The sequence below is a fragment of the Mercenaria mercenaria genome, chromosome 15 (assembly GCF_021730395.1).
Source record: "Mercenaria mercenaria strain notata chromosome 15, MADL_Memer_1, whole genome shotgun sequence".
In the NCBI taxonomy this organism is placed as follows: domain Eukaryota; kingdom Metazoa; phylum Mollusca; class Bivalvia; order Venerida; family Veneridae; genus Mercenaria; species Mercenaria mercenaria.
The window spans coordinates 56,958,470-56,971,675 of record NC_069375.1 but is presented as its reverse complement, the minus strand read 5'-3'; positions in this window follow the sequence as shown (position 1 = coordinate 56,971,675).

Sequence of the window (13,206 nt, the reverse complement as noted above, 5' to 3'; positions counted from 1 at the left end):
GCAGAAAAACATCGGTCATTGTTCTTCACAGACTAAAATGTACTGTTCCATATTTAATACCAATGTACGTAAGGTAAGTTGAAAAACTGTGTTAACTGGGCTCCTGAACAGTGTAAGGACAACAGGCCCTTATGACGTCTACAAACAAAACACTTTTATGATCAGGATGTCATTGTAAACCTATAGTGACGACCTTTCCACCAGTATATTACATTTGGCATTTGAATACAGATAACGATAGTAAAACGGCAGCAAAGTTTGATACGAACGTGACAAATGTCAGTTAGACAGATGTGCAAGAATCTTTTGTCATATTGACAGATGCTTGAATATCTAAGCAAGTAACTTGCAAAATACTTGTCTACTCTGAACATTGTGACTGAACATAAGCTCCAATATTTCTATTTACCACATGTTATAGATTCTAGACACATTGTCACAGCATATCCTTTCCATAGCCGTAACGTACTAAAACGTATTAGGCTCTGGCGGCCCTTTCACGTTTCCGTACAATCAACATTTACAATACCAAACACATTTTGAAGATATTTCTTAAATACGTAGGTTTGCAGCTCCCAAATCCATGTACGAAAATATGTGACATCTGAGGCATATACTGGCATTTTTTGACAACGTCTAAAAGGACTCTATGAACGATTTGACGAAGTTCCAAGAAATCCCCATACATTGTCATCCCGTTACAGGCCCCTGTGGTAATTGTGTTGGTTTCGGGGTGGGGGCAAACAATAATCTTAATACACAGATATATTTTCTGGATAATAAAGGAACAAATTCTAAAATTACTAAGGCCTGTAATACCGTATCCAGTTTTCGCTTGCGTTGAGCCTTTTAAGGATGAATTTGGTGACGCAACAAAAAAAAAAAATAAATAAATAATGCAAGGGATTAATTGTATTCCAAATTGATAACGTTGTCCAGCCCCTTGACACCAAAGCGATTAGGCAGAGAAAGATCAGTCATTGTTCTTCACAGACTAAAATATACTGTTCCATATTTAATATCAATGTACGTAAGGTAAGTCGAAACACTGTGTTAACTGTGCTACTGAAGAGTGAAAGGACAACAGGCCCTCACGACGTCTACAAACAAATCAGATTTATGATCGGGATGTCATTGTAAACCTATAGTGACGACCTTTCAACCAGTATATTACATTTGGCATTTGAATGCAGATAACGATAGTAAAACGGCAGCAAAATTTGTTACGAACGTGACAAATGTTAGTTAGAGGGATGTGCAAGAATCTTTTGTCATATGGACAGATGCTTGAATATCTAAGTAAGTAACTTGCAAAATACTTGTCTACTCTGAACATTGTGACTGAACATAAGCTCCACTATTTCTATTTACCACATGTTTTAGATTCTAGACACATTGTCATAGCATATCCTTTCCATAGCCGTAACGTACTGAAACGTATTAGGCTCTGGCGGCCCTTTCACGTTTCCGTACAATCAACATTTACAACACCAAACACATTTTGAAGATATTTCTTAAATACGTAGGTTTGCAGCTCCCAAATCCATGTACGAAACTATGTTAAATCCGAGGCATATACTGGCATTTTTAGACAACGTCAAAAAAGAACTCTATGAACGATTTGACGAAGTTCCAAGAAATCCCCATACATTGTATACCCGTTACAGACCCCTGTGGGAATTGTGTTCTTTTCGGGGTGGAGGGCAAATTATAATCTTAATACACAGATATATTGTCTGGGCAATATAGGAACAAATGCTAAATTTACTAAAGCCTGTAATACCGTTTCCAGTTTTCGCTTGCGTTGAGCCTTTTAAGGATGAGTCTTGTGAAGCAATAAAACAATAATAAATAATGTAAAGGATTAATTGTATTCCAAATTGATAACGTTATCCAGCCCTTTGACACCAAAGCGATTAGGCAGAGAAACATCGGTCATTGTTCTTCACAGAATAAAACGTACTGTTCCATATTTAATATCAATGTACGTAAGGTAAGTCGAAAAACTGTGTTAACTGGGCTCGTGAACAGTGTAAGGACAACAGGCCCTTACGACGTCTACAAACAAAGCAGTTTCATGATCAGGATGTAATTCTGAACCTAAAGTGACGACCATTACACCAATATATTACATTTGGCATTTGAATACAGATAACGATAGTAAAACGGCAGCAAAGTTTGTTACGAACGTGACAAATGTCAGTTAGACAGATGTGCAAGAATCATTTGTCATATTGACAGATGCTTGAATATCTAAGCAAGTAACTTGCAAAATACTTGTCTACTCTGAACATTGTGACTGAACATAAGCTCCACTATTTCTATTTACCACATGTTTTAGATTCTAGACACATTTTCATAGCATGTCCTTTCCATAGCCGTAACGTACTAAAACGTATTAGGCTCTGGCGGCCCTTTCACGTTTCCGTACAATCAACATTTACAACACCAAACACATTTTGAAGATATTTCTTAAATGCGTAGGTTTGCAGCTCCCAAATCCATGTACGAAAACATGTGACATCCGAGGCATATACTGGCATTTTTAGACAACGTCAAAAAGGACTCTACGAACGATTTGACGAAGTTCCAAGCAATCCCCATACATTGTATACCCGTTACAGATCCCTGTGGGAATTGTGTTCTTTTCGGGGTGGTGGAGGGGGGGATGGGGGGGGGGGGGGGGCAAATAATAATCTTAATACACAGATATATTTTCTGGACAATATAGGAACAAATGCTAAAATTACTAAGGTTTGTAATACCGTATCCAGTTTTCGCTTGCGTTGAGCCTTTTAAGGATGAGTCTTGTGACGCGATAAAACAATAATAAATAATGTGAGGGATTAATTGTATTCCAAATTGATAACGTTATCCAGCCCTTTGACACCAAAGCGATTAGGCAGAGAAAGATCGGTCATTGTTCTTCACAGACTAAAATGTACTGTTTCATATTTAATATCACTGTACGTAAGGTAAGTCGAAAAATTGTGTTAACTGGGCTCCTGAAATGTGTAAAGACAACAGGCCCATACGACGTCTACAAACAAATCAGTTTCATGATCAGGGTCTTATTTTGAACCTGTACTGACGACCTTTCCACTAATATATTACATTTGGCATTTGAATACAGATAACGATAGGAAAACGGCAGCAAAGTTTGATACGAACGTGACAAATGTCAGTTAGATAGGTGTGCAAGAATCTTTTGTCATATTGACAGATGCTTGAATATCTAAGCAAGTTACTTGCAAAATACTTGTCTACTCTGAACATTGTGACTGAACATAAGCTCCACTATTTCTATTTACCACATGTTTTAGATTCTAGATACATTTTCATAGCATATCCTTTCCATAGCAGTAACGTACTAAAACGTATTAGGCTCTGGTGGCCCTTTCACGTTTCCGTACAATCAACATTTACAACACCAAACACATTTTGAAGATATCTCTTAAATGCGTAGGTTTGCAGCTCCCAAATCCATGTACGAAAATATGTGACATCCGAGGCATATACTGGCATTTTTAGATAACGTCAAAAAGGACTCTATGAACGATTTAACGAAGTTCCAAGCAATCCCTCTACATTGTATACCCGTTACAGACCCCTGTGGGAATTGTGTTCTTTTCGGGGTGGGGTGCAAATAATAACCTTAATACACAGATATATTGTCTGGGCAATATAGGAACAAATGCTAAAATTACTAAGGCTTGTAATACCGTATCCAGTTTTCGCTTGCGTTGAGCCTTTTAAGGATGAGTTTTGTGACGCAATAAAACAATAATAAATAATGTAAAGGATTAACTGTATTCCAAATTGATAACGTTATCCAACCCTCTGACGCCAAAGCGATTGGGCAGAGAAACATCGGTCATTGTTCTTCACAGACTAAAATGTACTGTTCCATATTTAATATCAATGTACGTAAGGTAAGTCGAAAAACTGTGTTAACTGGGCTCGTGAACAGTGTAAGGACAACAGGCCCTTACGACGTCTACAAACAAATCAGATTTATGATCAGGATGTCATTGTGAACCTATAGTGACGACCTTTCCACCAGTATATTACATTTGGCATTTGAATACAGATAACGATAGTAAAACGGCAGCAAAATTTGTTACGAACGTGACAAATGTTAGTTAGAGGGATGTGCAAGAATCTTTTGTCATATTGACAGATGCTTGAATATCTAAGCAAGTAACTTGCAAAATACTTGTCTACTCTGAACATTGTGACTGACCATAAGCTCCACTATTTCTATTTACCACATGTTTTAGATTCTAGACACATTGTCATAGCATATCCTTTCCATAGCAGTAACGTACTAAAACGTATTAGGTACTGGCGGCCCTTTCACGTTTCCGTACAATCAACATTTACAACACCAAACACATTTTGAAGATATTTCTTAAATACGTAGGTTTGCAGCTCCCAAATCCATGTACGAAAAAATGTGACATACGAGGCATATACTGGCATTTTTAGACAACGTCAAAAAGGACTTTATGAACGATTTGACGAAGTTCCAAGAAATCCCCATACATTGTATACCCGTTACAGACCCCTGTGGGAATTGTGTTCTTTTCGGGGTGGGGGGCAAATTATAATCTTAATACACAGATACATTTTCTGGGCAATATAGGAACAAATGCTAAATTTACTAAGGCTTGTAATACCGTATCCAGTTTTCGCTTGCGTTGAGCTTTTTAAGGATGAGTTTTGTGACGCAATAAAACAATAATAAATAATGTAAGGGATTAATTGTATTCCAAATTGATAACGTTATCCAGCCCTTTGACACCAAAGCGATGAGGCAGAAAAACACGGTCATTGTTCTTCACAGACTAAAATGTACTGTTCCATATTTAAAATCAATCTACGAAAGGTAAATGGAAAAACTGTGTTAACTGGGCTCGTGAACAGTGTAAGGACAACAGGCCCTTACGACGTCTACAAACAAATTAGTTTTATGATCAGGATGTCATTGTAAACCTATAGTGACGACCTTTCCACCAGTATATTACATTTGGCATTTGAATGCAGATAACGATAGTAAAACGGCAGCAAAGTTTGGTACGAACGTGACAAATGTTAGTTAGACAGATGTGCAAGAATCTTTTGTCATATTGACAGATGCTTGAATATCTAAGCAAGTAACTTGCAAAATACTTGCCTACTATAAACATTGTGACTGAACATAAGCTCCACTATTTCTATTTACCGCATGTTTTAGATTCTAGACACATTGTTATAGCATATCCTTTCCATAGCCGTAACGTACTGAAACGGATAGGCTACTGGCGGCCTTGCACGTTTCCGACAATCAAATTTCAACACCAAACACATTTTGAAGAATATTTCTTAAATACGTAGGTTTGCAGCTCCCAAATCCATGTACGAAAATATGTGACATCGAGGCATATACTAGGCATTTTTAGACAACGTCAAAAAGGTCTCTATGAACATTTGACGAAGTTCAAAGAAATCCATACATTTATACCCGTTTACAGACCCCTGTGGGAATTGTGTTCTTTTCGGGTGGGGATGGGGGGTCAAATTATCAATCTTAATACACGAAAAATTTTCTGGGCCAATTAGGAACAAATGCTAAATTTACTAAAGCTTGTAATACGATCCAGTTTTCGCTTGCGTGAGCTTTCAAGGATGAGTTTTTGACGCATTAAACAATAATAAATAATGTAAGGGATTAATTGTATTCCAAATTGAAAACGTTATCAGCACCTTTGACTACCAAGCGATTAGGCAGAGAAACATCGGTCATTGTTCTTCACAGACTAAAATGTACTGTTCCATATTTAATATCAATGTACGCAAGGTAAGTCGAAAAACTGTGTTAACCGGGCTCGTGAACTGTGTAAGGACAACAGGCCCTTACGACGTCTACAAACAAATCAGTTTTATGATCAGGATGTAATTCTAAACCTAGAGTGACGACCTTTCCACCAATATATTACATTTGGCATTTGAATGCAGATAACGATAGTAAAACGGCAGCAAAGTTTGTTACGAACGTGACTAATGTTAGTTAGACAGATGTGCAAGTATCTTTTGTCATATTGACAGATGCTTGAATATCTAAGCAAGTAACTTGCAAAATACTTGTCTACTCTAAAAATTGTGACTGAACAGAAGCTCCACTATTTCTATTTACCACATGTTTTAGATTCTAGACACATTGTCATAGCATATCCTTTCCATAGCAGTAACGTACTAAAACGTAGATAGCTAAAATCTTGGCCTTCTGGTTGATTTAAAGAACATTTTTCAAGATTTTCCTATATAAAATGAAGTAAATCCTGGGGTGGGTGTAAATTTTGACACCGGGGATCATGATTTGAACAAAGTTTGTAGAGGTCAACTAGGCTATGCTACATATCAAATATCTAAATTCTAGGCCTTCTGGTTTATTTTTAGAAAATTTTGAAGATTTTTCTAAATAAAATCAAGTGACCCCTGGGGTGGTGTCAATTTGACCCCGGGGGTCATGATTTGAATTTTTTAAGTCTACTGGGCAATGCTGTTCCATATTTAATATCAATGTACGTAAGGTAAGTCGAAAAACTGTGTTAACTGGGCTCCTGAACAGTGTAAGGACAACAGGCCCTTACGACGTCTACAAACAAATCAGTTTTATGATCAGGATGTCATTGTAAACCTATAGTGACGATCTTTCCACCAGTATATTACATTTGGCATTTGAATGCAGATAACGATAGTAAATCGGCAGCAAAGTTTGATACGAACGTTACAAATGTCAGTTAGACAGATGTGCAGAATCTTTTGTCATATTGACAGATGCTTGGTAAGGTATGCTCGGTATTTTCAGCCATAATGAGAGATTTAGTAAGAGTGGCGCTGATTGGAGGAATGGCTGAAAATGCTTCACTCTGAGTCATGTGTGACATTGAGTAAAATGACAACGCGTTCGTCATCTATAACCTCTATAAGTACAGCCCCATCGGGTTGTATGCGTACCACTTGAAAAGGTGTGCATATTTGTGTTCTGTTAAGTTTTCTTGTTAAGGTATTTCTGTTTTGTTAAGTTTCATTTCCTCAAGTTTTGTTTTTACAAAAAGGGTTATTTGTTTTATACAGTCATTAACTCTTACCCTACATTACAGCAACAATTTCTAACCAGTGCAAATCATTACTTACTTGCAACAACATGTCCGATACTGGTAAATTTTAGACTCTAAATTTGAAATTAATCTTTCCGGTGAAAACAGTACTGTACATATTCTGAATGATAAACAAATTTGATAATAAGCTTAAGTTGGGTAAGGGTTCATGTTGCTTCCAACAATTCCAGAAATAAAGTATAGAACGTATTTCAATATTGTTTGCTTACTGTTACCATCTTTTAAAGCACCAAAGGCTCAAAGTGAGCTTTTGTGATTGTTTGGTGTCCGTCGTGTGTCCCTCCACAATTTCTAAACACAGTCTTCCTCAGAACTACTGTCCTCATTTATACAAAACTTCACAGAGGCCCCTTTCAACATTGCCAAAAAAATTAAAATACAGGTTTCTGTCCATATATAACTTGTGCTTCAGTTACATCACGCCGACCATCATTTTTAAAGATATTTCTTGTTCAGCGTTGTTAGCACAATTACACGTTGCACGGTGACGCGTCCACCTACAATATTTGGTGCCTTAAATGAGACGTGAACTAGTACTTCCCCATTCTTCCGTCTACGTTTTTATATAAGGAAAAACATATTACAATCGATCGAAATAATAAACAGCAGAACCATGTTTTAATTATCCAAACAATACTAGTCAGTTACACGCTGCGTGGATAATTCACTCGGACAAGACTCGTGAAATTCTTTAGCAGGTGTAGGCCGTATACTCTGCATATTGTTTATATAATTTTTATGTTAAAATATGCTTATGCTAGATCTTTTTTCCAGAATAAACGTAGCTACATATGATTCGCCCTCAAAATTGGGAATACAGTAGTAACATGGATTCTGTTAATTTAATGTTTGTTGTTGCAACAGTAATAGAATAAAAAATGTTGTTACTGCTATTAAAACATAGAAGCAGCACAATTGCAAGTACTACTCCAGTGCAAACTTCCGGCGATCCGTAGGTTTATGCTACTTCAAAATGTACATAGATGTTACATTTTCACTAAAAGCGTTGATATTTTTCATTTGATATAATTTCAGTAATGACACTAATCTATGTTTTTATTGAAATATTTCAGTTATAAATTAATAAAATAACTTCAAATACAAATATTTTAATTGAAGTTGAGTTAATTGTTTTACTATTTCAAAATTCAATATCTTTTTCCATCTTAAAGTTTGTTGTTTTCAAAACATTATTTATATTTAGATACATCAATGTACTTTAAAAAACAGAGGCAGAGATAAGATCTTGTCTATGTGTCCGAAAAAAACGTACATCATTCGTACAACGAAATGTTGGTTATATCAGACATGAAATAATAATGACTGCAACAAAGTAAGACTGTTTTCATAATAATTTTGACGTTATAAAATGAAGCCGAGAACCAGTCCTCATTAATACGACAGAGGTCACCTTATGATAATTAACTGCTCCCTCGTCGGTGCAACGTCCATTTTCACTTTGTAAAAACACAGTGACGAAGTGTTCAAACTTGCGAAATATGTCAATATTGACTATGTCTGAAAAGGTTTAGACCCGGCTCGAAACCCTATGACCACGATATATACAGGTATCATACCGTACATGGTCTTGTAGGCATATGTCTTAGCTAAAGATTGTGACTCTGTTCGGGTTCCTAGGATAGCCCAAGGGGTCGGTACAGGTCGTACAAGGTTACAAGGAAGTGTTTGAACTTAGAAAGTCTGCCTATTTTGACCACTTCGAAAACATTTCAATGAAGTTCGACCCTGTATCACCAAATCATATACCCGTATCATACATTGTTGTGTATTTATTGATCCTGGCTATCGACACCATGTTCGAGTACATTGGACACCCCAGGGGTCGGGGCGCATCGTATGAGAAGACTATTTGGTGTTCTAACTTCGTATTTGACCATGTATAAAAGGTTATCGACCGGGTTCGACCCCCTATGCCAAAGAGATATACATATATTATACATGGTCATAAACGTATGAGTCCTGGCTATTGAATGAGATCAAGTTTGAGTATATGACGTATCCACAAGGGTCAAGGCATGAGATTTAAAGCAGCATGCCTTCAAATTTGGCTAAAAAGTAATCTTTTTTTTTTTCAAAATGAAGTTTGATCATAATTATTATAAACATTAGAATACGAATTTTTGTTTCTAACATACTTAAAAAAGTTCCAAATCAAGAAAAAAAAAAAGATGACCGTGTCGGGAATCGAACCCCGGACCGCCGCCGCAATAAAGACATTTTCCCGTCGTCGTAACCAATAGCGTTATAGCTAAGTAGTGAATAATGACTCAAAATATGGATATTTATAATCGACCTGGAGTAAAAACGTGGCGAACGCTTTTCAACTTTCATCGTAAAAACTGGTAAAAGCAGCAAATTCTCAAGTGTTTCCGTAACATAAAGTTTGTCAGTAATAAATTTTAAAGCCTTCTTAATGTTGAAAATTCATAAACCAACACAGTTTTGTCAAAACATGTTTCGCTTTAATAAGCTTCTTCAGTTGACAATAACATACACAATGATACGTGAAATACGGAAATGACGTTGACGCTCCAAATGGACGTCGACGTTTAGACGCCATAAATGGCTGATAAAAGTGCATCATGAAATAATACGTCTATGAATGTTAAATAATATACATTATTATTCTATTTTTCAATGTAATAGTTGTAGACGTTATAATTTAGATAATACACATAAACTCATCATTAATTAACTGGATCAAATGATACATGAATTTCCACAGAGACCCGGCCAGTAAATAATATTCAAAAAAGTGGAAATAACAGTTAATTATTGAAGATTCAAATACAAAAGTTTTAAAGGTGGAATCCAGCAGAGATTCATTTTAAAATTCATAAAGCCACGATAAAGGCACACTTTGTTATATATATATGAAGGAAAGACATTAAATTATTAACAAGATAACTGAACATTTAAAAAAAATAATCTAATTGTTTATAATATTATGCACTAATTTATTTAGCAAATACAATATATATGCCAGAATTAATCAAATTACGTTCCAAACAAAACTTGCAGACGGTACTGTCTTTATCAAAATTTTATATATAATAAAGGTAATAATTAAGATGCAGTTTGTTGTTTTCGTAAAACGTTGTCATAAAAATATTTATATTTACAATAAATTAGAATACAAACATGTTAAAAATTAAAACTGAACAATTTTGGAAGTGTTAAGATTATACAGAAAGGTTACGTAACTATATAAAACAGGTAGTATATAAAAGTGCAAAACTTAACTTCAACATCATACTCATAATACGAGACATTTCAGTTCTCTTAAAAGTTACTGTGAGAATTTGTACAAAGACTTTGCATTCATAACGTTCGGATATTAACGTATCTAATTTATGAATCCAATACGTCTCCTTGAGGAGTCTATCCATGTTATCACGCACTAAGTCAATCGGCATAAAAGTAAAGTCTTCCATAGAATGTTCAGTAGAATTGAAATGGAGAGCAACATTTGATGAAAAACTTTGGTCACATATACTTCTGATATCAAATTTATGACTGTTCATCCGTTTCGGCACAAGTTGATGCGTTTGACCGACATATTGTACTTTACACCTTTTACATGTGATTAAATAAATAACGTCACTAGACGTGAAGTTTCCACCGAAAAATATTTTAAAAGTTTTCCCTGTATTTGTACTCGTAAATGTATCACTTTCAATAATACTGTCACAATGTGTACATCAGCGTCTGTTACATCTACTTGTTTTACAATCCAAAGATTTTTTGTTTAGCGACGAATAAGTAAGATAATCCTGTAGGTTTTTGGGTCGTTTGTAAGCTAGAACAGGTTTATAGTTGTTTAATTGTTGTACACTGTTATTGTTGGACAGTTTCAAAAGATCCCAGTATTTGTTTATTGTAAGTCCAAGATGCGGAAGGGACGGGTTATATGGGATCACAAATGGGATTAATTGGCTACTGTTTATGTCTGTATTTTTGTTGATTAGAGCCTCATCTTGTGTAGAACTCGATACTTTTTCAAATGTGGTCTTAATAACGTTGTCGGGATAATTCCGGTTCTTGAAATACTGTTCTAAGTTGTCAAGAGATTCTTGAAATTTACCGTCGTCTGATATGATGCGTCGATATCGCCTCGCCTGACTGAATGGTATGCCTTCTTTACATTTATTTGGATGACATGAACTGTATTCCAGGTATTGATGAACATCTGTAGACTTGATGTGAATGTCCGTAGATATGGTATTGCTTTCATTTTTCAGCACTGTTACGTCTAGGAATGACACCTTGTTTTCAGATACGTTGTAAGTAAACTTTATTGTTTGATGATATGCATTCAGCTTTTTTATGAAATCCTTTAAGTCTGCGAGAGAATGATCCCATATCATGAAAATGTCATCTAAGAAACGGAGCCAAGCAGTAGGTTTCAGATGATAACTTTCAAGAAAATCAGTTTACATAAGTTTCTTAAGAAATAAAGCATTTATTTCAAGATAATATGTATCTAAAAATATATTTGTTTTGTTGTCGAACGATCTGGGGGCATGCTGCTTTAAGGTCACCGGAAAGTGTTCAAATTTAGAAAATATGTCAATTTTGACCATGTCTGACAGGCTTTAAACCTGGTCCGAACCCCTATGATCATGGTATATACATTATCATACATTGTCTTGTAGGTATGTAGGGTCGAATAAGGACACTTTTGTCTTCTAGCTTCGTATTATGACCATTACTAAGAGATTTTCGACTGGATTCAAACGTTTATGCCATAGAAATATACATATATCCGATATAGTTGTATAGGCGTAAGTCCTAGCTCTCGACTGAGACCATGTCATAGCACCTAGGATAGCCCTAGAGGTCAGTGCATGTAATACATGACTAAAAATATGACTCCAACATAGAAAATACGGCTTTTTACCATTTCTGGAAGGCTTTTAGACCCAGCTGAATCTCGTTTGGCCAAAAAAATGTACCAGTTTTATGCACCGTCGACTAGGTATGGGTCCTGGCTATAAAGTAACACGATGTTCGAGTACCCGAGTTGGCCATGGGTGTCAGGAGAGGACAGAATTTTAGTTGATGTTGACACTTTGTTAGATTTTGACTTTTGTTCGAGTCTCTACATTCCGGGTACCTACCTATACCATATATGGATACGTTGGTAGACGTCCAAGCTTTACATTCAAACTACTAACAAGTCAATTTGATGCTAATAGGGCTCAGGACAGGTAACAGTGTGACCAAGCTTGTTTTACGCGATAGGCCGCTGGCCAAAGACTAAGCTGGCCCGAACCGGAGAGCCGTGAGAATTGTTAAAACGGTTCACTGGACTGTCTTAACTGCACGGAAAAGTTCATATTTTGAAAATATTATCGGAATTTGATCTATGACCTTGACCCCTAGTCGACCAGGTTCGAACACGATTGGCCTGATTCATGTAGTTACTGGCTTGCCCTTTGCAACAAGGTATCATTTATTAAAATCGAAGATAAGTTTATGAAGATATAACTCTTCTGACAAGGTCCATCCTTAAATTTAATATACGAAGTATGCATTTTTTTTTCACGAAAACTTGTACATTTTGAGATGGTTCCCCGACAAAACCGTCGTTGGTAGATATATACAAATTACATATCTTTCTCAACTATGTTTAGATTTTATTTATAAAAGTTAGTTCATTAAAAACTTTTGTGTTTGGAACATTCTACCATAATTTGAAGTTAATGAAAAACACAGAATTCTTCCATACGGAAAAGTACGGAAATTTATCTTAAATTACGTACAGACGGACGAACAGATTGTTTTGTTACATCCTTTCAGATATTATATTTTTATCAAAATAAGTTTTAAGTTTTTATTTGCAGTTATTCATGCAAACTAAAAAAATCATATAAACACGTTTTCCATATTTTACGGCTAATATTTTACAAGCGAAAATAATGTCAAAGCTCGGCAAATGTTTCCGACGGCATGTCCGTTGCGAAACATGATATTCATATTAGTTTGCATGATAGTTCCAACTATTTATTAAAAGAAATTT